Below are 7813 nucleotides of genomic sequence, written 5' to 3'. Positions count from 1 at the left end.
ACACAAGCATACAACCATGTGCACACACATGCACGCACGCATGCACGAGCACACACACATGCGCGCGCACGCACACACACACACACACACACACACACACACACACACACACACACACACACACACACACACACACACACACACACACACACACACACACACACACACACACACACACACACACAAGCACAGAATACCTTTTGGTTATGATTTATTTTGCATTCATTTAGTGCAGTTTAACAACGTATGTAACAGCATGTAAAAGGCAACAGCATGTGACATCATTCAATATAGGCAACCTTACAGGGTTATGGTATACACATTGTAAATACATTACATGTTCAGACTTGCACGTAGATAAATTAAAACAATTCAATTTTATGAAATGAGATCAAATGAAAGGATATAAATTCTTACTTATTGTGATGTTATAGTAATACATCCCGCAGTAAATGCTCTAGCAGTGAAACGTGATTTGAGATATTATATTGGAATCTGTGCATTGTCTGCCAGATGTACGTGTATGAGTGCCAGGTCTCAGGTGTTTTTATATTTATATTATAGGCTGTTTGCGTGCCTGTGTGTGAGGATTGGTGTGGGTGTGGGGTGTAGGTGTCTTGGTTCATGTTTGTGTACACAGTCGCACATGTGCACAAATGTGTAAAGTGTGAGCGTCTGTGTGTGTGCGCGTGTGTGTGTGTGCGTGTGTGTGTGCGTGCGTGTGCGTATGAGTGTGTGTGCATCTATATAATGTGCGTGCGTGTGTGTGTGTGTGTGTGTGTGTGTGTGTGTGTGTGTGTGTGTGTGTGTGTGTGTGTGTGTGTGTGTGTGTGTGTGTGTGTGTGTGTGTGTGTGTGTGTGTGTGCATCTATATAATGTGCGTGCGTGTGTGTGTGTGTGTGTGTGTGTGTGTGTGTGTGTGTGTGTGTGTGTGTGTGTGTGTGTGTGTGTGTGTGTGTGTGTGTGTGTGTGTGTGTGACGCCCACGTGCATGTACATTTAAATGTGTGTTTGTATATGTGAATGCACATGCACACACTCCTGTGCGCGTGTTCCCGTCTTCTTACATGAACATAACACTGCATTTGATAAAGGGGTTCGCAGATTTTTAAGAGTGTGAAGAAGAGACGTGCGACAGTGTTTTTACCCCTTGGACAAAAGCAAGCGTGCCACGGCAGAGAGCAGTCTGGGATAAGGCCGTGTCAGAGCTGAATTAGGGAGCGTAAGCAACAGTAACAAGCTGAGCCCACATGTGGTAGTACCTCTCGTTTTACTTTACATGCAGCGTACACTTGCTTATAGATTATTGGTGACACTTTATTTTAGGGATACATCTATTAGCACTAATACATACAATGTGCCTGTATAAGCAACTTGTAAGGCATGTACAAAGCAAAATCAAACTTTTGTTAGGCATGTATTCGCAAATGTCTTGTTCATGCACAATAAGGGATTTATTATCAATTTAACCTTGGTAAGGACCTAGGCCTTAGCATTTGCTTAGTTACTTATGCAGGCATTAACATTGTATGTATTAGTGCTAATAGATGTATCCCTAAAATAAAGTGTTACCAGATTATTTCATGTTTTTACCTCCGCCAAGAAGGTTATGTTTTTGGTCACGTTGGTTTGTCTGTCTGGAAAAACGCTGCATAACGCTGCGTAAAAAGTTATGCAGCGTACAGTACTGTAGATTATTTCATGTATTTACCTCCGCCAAGGAGGTTATGTTTTATGATCATACGTTTTATGATCATTTTTAAAAGATTCTTCACCATTGCAGCATAAGGCGAATTTTGACATTCCAGTTTCTAACTCCACAAAAACAAGGCAGAAAGACTTAAAAATTACTAAGCAGAAAATATATTCAAACTTAATATGACGGTCAAGGCTTGTTGTAGATATGTAAGTAGATAATGCTATCATACAAGCATCACAAAGAAGTATTTATGACTACTATACTTGACAAAACAAACATGGATGTACGTACATCATTCTCAATTAGTAGTCCTAGTTATAACTGAGTGTTGCAAAGTGTGTCACCGCATGCAATAATGTGTACGTACACTGCACTGCACCTAACTGAATGTTAAGGACAGGGTTTGATATATAGACAGCACAAGTACTTAATGTTACATATTACAACTATCACAACAACAAGTAATACACTGTATATGACTTGTGACTGTGGTGCCCCTGAGAAACCTAACCCCATATTGCTCCAGGGCCTGTATCCAATACTCTGTACTTCAAAAAATAACTGTAGGGCCTACGTCGCTTTGGCCTTGGTAGCCTGGAACACAACACATCAAATGCTACTGAAGGTACACTTAATTTTACCCTCTTTGCTACACAAATTAGGTACAGTTTGTCAAGCAACAGTAGCCTATGTGACAGTATTAGGCCTACCTTAGTATTAGGGTTTGGTAAAGTGCATATAGGCCTACATAATATTACATGTTGATGCAGATGCTCCAGAAAGAAATCGTAAAATGAAGTGTTGTCAAAAGATGAACTATAGTACCAAATATCATGAAGAAAACGTGGCAAATGTGCTGAAGAAATTAGGGGGTGTACAGATGGTGAAAATGGACACTGTATCACAGTTTAAACCAGAGTGAGACAGTAGGCTATAATCTTGTCAGTTCATGATTTGTGTTACTATTTGTTAAGCACATGTCCAATGATCAGTCAGGAATGATACTCTTTTTTGTCTCACAGACTGCTTTTAATGTTTATCCATCACCTGCCATAACACGCCAGCACTTAAGATTGGCATCAAAGTGAGGATGGCAACAACGGGAGTTTAAAACTGTCCCTGAAGTGGCATAACTGAGACTACTAAGTGAGGAGTTAGGAACGGAGAAAAACACAACACAATTAAAAAAAGAGAAAAAATAATGGCAACACTTTGCTAGTCATTCAGGACTAGAGCTTTCACTCTTTTTGCCAAAGTGGCTGATAATCATCCAGAGGTAAAATCCACAGTGCGCAGTAAATTTGCGCCATTGCCTGAGATAACTTCAGAAAACCAAAACACAACTTCAGCTGAAGAACACTTACTTCTGAGGAAAAAAATAGAAGAGAAAATTAAAAAAAACATAAACAGAAGAGAAATATGCTTGATGTATTGCATACAAGCTTATCGGATTTGTCATATTGAGGGTGTTTCACAGCTTTAAATATCTTTACATCATTTTAAAAACATCCTACTATTCTTAAAACAACAAGAAAGGAAGGAAAAACTGTTTTAAAAATAGCCTCATTGTCAGTCAGAGAAAGTAAACCTCAAGCTTCATAATCACTACCAGTTCTCCTTTAGACTCTCCATCCACTTCGCCCTGCCCTAATATGTCACGACACGAATTTCCAACTTCAGACATGAAGATGTTATTCATTCTGCCCCCTAAGAAGACACGCAGAACTTATTTCAATTTCATGAAGACACAAGTGGCAAATCCGATTACACACTGAAGCGTTTGTTTAGAGATGCTTTTACATAATTCCCGACAAAGCTTTAAAATAATTAATGAACAATGGCCTATGTAAATACGTGCATTTGCTATTCAAAGTAGCGACATTTGAATGTATAAGACCCTGGGTCATTTCCCCACTGACTCCGATGAGGGCGTTTTAGCATATCCTTAATCTTCCTCCTTCAGCGCACAACAAGTTCAACTGTAAACCCACATTAGAATAATTATTATTTCATAAAGAATTAGTGTAACAACTACATTTGTTCACCCAACTTCCTGCGGTTGTAATGAAAAAAAGAAAGAAAAACTAGCTTACCGTGTGACCTGCATAAGATATGTTATATTTGCTATATTTCTTCAAGTCTCTTCTATTTCATAAGCCTTTCTAATAAGTGTTATGTCGAGGCAGAGATGAGATGTGAATCACTTATCCATATAGTCAGGGACAGTTTTCCAAAAGTTGACACCTGAAAGCAAATCATGTTCATTTTCGGCATACAACTGATGTAGGGGTATTCCAGGGTGCTGAATCCAAATCTGCCGTATGCCGGACGCAAAAATGTACCGAAATGCCTCAAAACGGACAAAATCCAATATGGCCGCCGCCACCGTGTTAAAGTCCTGCAATCTCTTTTCTTTTGGACTAAATAAGGTATGAATTTGAAAATAGCACTTATTTTTATGTTTTCAGACATGGGGAAAGCCATTATGTCATCAGATTTAAGCTCAGATTGGAAGAAAATGCTTATGTCATTGGCTGGCAGCCATTTTAAAAGCAGAGAGCCTCATATTGTCAGCGATTTTTAACATTTTTACTAATCTTTCAAGATTCACAGAAAAAAATGCTCTTTGTCTCTGTGAACACAAATACTACAGAAAACTACACTGAACTGTCTACTTTCACTTGAAAAAAGAAGTTTGTGTCTACCTTTTTCCATTCTTTAGTTATGGGCAGTAGAACATGGGATGACACCACAAAAAAACACTGATTTTTGACCCCAAAATACTGCACTTCTCTCTGCCCATATTTTTTGCTTTAAGGACATATTGTCTTTGATAGTGTTCATGCAACATTTTCAGGGGGTTTGAAGGGTGCTTAATGCCAATATGATGTATAAATAAATGTATATTCCCATAGTACATCAAAATGAAGGAATCCAATATGGCCGCCGTCACCAGTCTACAGTGTACGTTTCTTTGATTACACAAGGTAAACTCTTAAGTACATTATGTAGCATTAGGTTTTCATACAGGGAGAATTAATTTCCATACTCAGATTTAAGATAGATATCAAAGGAAATTATTTCAGTGTAGTCTGAATTCATGATTGCAACAGGAACATAGGGTGACACCAAAAAAAAACAATATTTTTGACCCCAAAATACTGCACTTGTCTCAACCCACATTTTTGCTTTAAGGACAAAGTGTCTTTGATAGTGTTCATGTTTGATATGCAGCATTTTCAGGGGTTTTGAAGGGTGCTTAATTCAAATATTCAAATATGCTGTGTATTAGGCTCAAACCTCTTTAATAGGCCTACCTCAAAATGAATTAATCGAATATGGACGCCATCACCAGACAAGGTGGACTCTTAATTACATTGTAGCTCTAGGTTGTCATACATGGAGAATTCATCTCCATACTCAGATTAAAGATTAGAATCAAAGGACATGATTTCATAGGTTGAATTCATGTTTACAAGTGACAGTTGACTTTCATGTCAATAAGCTGTTCTTTTGAATGAAAATGTTTTCTCTACTTCCACTTTTATATTATAACATGATGCAATATGTCCACCTCAATCCACCTCTTCCATTATGAGACAAATTTACACACATACGTCTGAATGTGCCTAAATATAATATGCACATCTACATTTTGTGCATTAGGAATTCATTGTTTGCCGATTTTATTGCGGTGCTTACATTATATCTTTGAATGGTGGAAAGGTGAAACGTGGATCAAAACAGTTTATGTTATTGTGAAGAATTTACTTGATATATGTTAACTCATTCCCAACCATTAGGCCTATCAACCTCCTCCTCTCCAGTGATTTGGCAGGACACACAATATCATGCACTGCATGGCACTTTTGCTGCAAATGCAACAAAAGCAAAGTATGACGTTTTGCAATGATCAGTCCTATCTAATTCAGATGTCACATGGTTACATAAAATGCCCCACATTATCAAATCTCTATATTGAGTCAGGCCCACATACCCCTTCCTATCCTCCTGCCAGTCACCGAAGTGGGATGGGTGGTATTGAACACGGCTTTAGTCCCACTGGTCCTGTATCTGCCACTTATACATGGGTTCTCATTGTTTATCAACACAATGTTATGAAGAGGGGCAAGACACTGGCAGCCAACCACGTGAGCTAATTTTTTTTTGACAGACAGCGGTTTCCAACAATCAGAGGCTGAGTTGTGCGCGGCTAGGTTCGCAGTCAGGTTATAAACAAAATTTAGAACCCATGTATTCTCAAGGCACACAAAGACATCACAACTTGTGCTTGCCTCATCCAACACTGCATCTGCAAGAAGTGGCATGGAGTACATGGAGTCAAGCAGTTGCTGCAATTCAGCAACTCCAGGAGGGGTGATTAGGAATAGGTTAACTTAGTATACCAAGTAAACAATTTTGGTTAGAGTAGAGGAGGGTGACTGTATGTGCATATATATTTGGTATATATATAAACTGGTTTCAGAAGTAGTGTGGAGTCAAGTCTCTTGGCGGAAATACGTAGGATGGTGCGCAAGGCTAATAGAAATGGGCACCCTCCTGTCTTTCTCACAGCACATGAACACAATATTCAAAAAAGGACATTCCAAGTCAGCAAGGACATTCTGATTTTTGATACCTCCTCCTCGTATAACTTAACTCATTGTGTCCTGGAAACACATATAGGTTTTTCAGGATCTTGAGATTTTAGCTGTTTTATTAACTATGTGGGTATGTTAGAGCTGAATGAACACATTGCAATGCAAGGGGAGGGTATTGGCTTTTAAATGTAACTCATTTCATGTTTGTATGTGCTTCAGAGGCTGAGACATTGCGGATTTAATAGGAAGAGGGCACCCTTTCCCAAAAAGGGCTTAGGACAAAATGGGTTAATTAGCAGTCCATTTTTGAATATTGTGTTCATGTGCTGTGAGAAAGACAGGGAAGTGCCCATTTCTGTGCCTAGGCACCTTAAAACTACCACTTGCTCTTCTGCCTGCCATTGGCTCTCTCTCTCTCCAGCTGAGCACCGTTATTGATACACTGCAGATGTACATTTCAGTATATTTTAACTAGGCCAATTTAAAGTCTATACTTGCACAATTCTACCAACAGAAGATAACAGAAAGACTCTCTTTTCCTCCTGCTCCCCTGTTCAGCAGGGCTGGATCCCCACATGGCTGCATGCTGAGCCCCCATCTAAAGTCTATCCGTCCATGACTGCAGCATGTTCAGCAAATGGGACTGAAGGTGGCAGCCTGGTGTACAGAGTCCGAGACAAATTTCTCTAGCTCTGAATGAAAAGAAAACCAAAGAGAACATTGCTGTCTTCAGGAGGTACACCTATAGCGAGAATAGACCTAGCCCTCTCTGAACTTCCCACTGTCACATAGCTAAAACATTATCTTGGACATTATCCTGGTTCTGAGTTCTTGGGTCTCTACAGATGTATCATTGGCACTACAGATGTATCATCAAAGTATGGACCAAAGACTAAAACCACATTTCACACACATGGACTGTCTGACTGTTCATTACAATCTCTTGTTCCCCTGATCTCCTTCCATCCTCCGGTTGTTGTGAAATAATTGATACAGGGCAATGTGTTGAGCTGAATTCTTGCCGTACTACAGAACAAAGGCCAGCCTTGTAATTTAATGGTTATAATTGTGTGGCCATCTCAGCTGAAATATGTACATTAAGCAAGACAATCTCTGCAATAACTTTGGATGACTTATGTGGAATACCAGCCTGAGTATGTCCTTTGTGTATATATTCACATACACACACACACACACACACACACACACACACACACACACACACACACACACACACACACACACACACACACACACACACACACACACACACACACACACACACACACACACACACACCCTTATCGGTACACTCTATTCTATTCTATTCTATTCTATTCTATTCTATTCTATTCTACATATTATTCACATCAGTCTGCCTCTTGATCCCCTTTATAGGCCTAGATATACAGTGATCTGAGCACAGCAATTAAACCGGCAAACATGAAGTAATTCCCATTGTACAAAGGATAATATTAGAAAATATTCGATTTCAGACTCTTGTGTGCATTTAT

Source organism: Engraulis encrasicolus, chromosome 13, assembly GCF_034702125.1.
Source record: "Engraulis encrasicolus isolate BLACKSEA-1 chromosome 13, IST_EnEncr_1.0, whole genome shotgun sequence".
Lineage (NCBI taxonomy): Eukaryota > Metazoa > Chordata > Actinopteri > Clupeiformes > Engraulidae > Engraulis > Engraulis encrasicolus.
The sequence above is the reverse complement of the archived record's forward strand: the minus strand, read 5'-3'. Positions refer to the sequence as shown.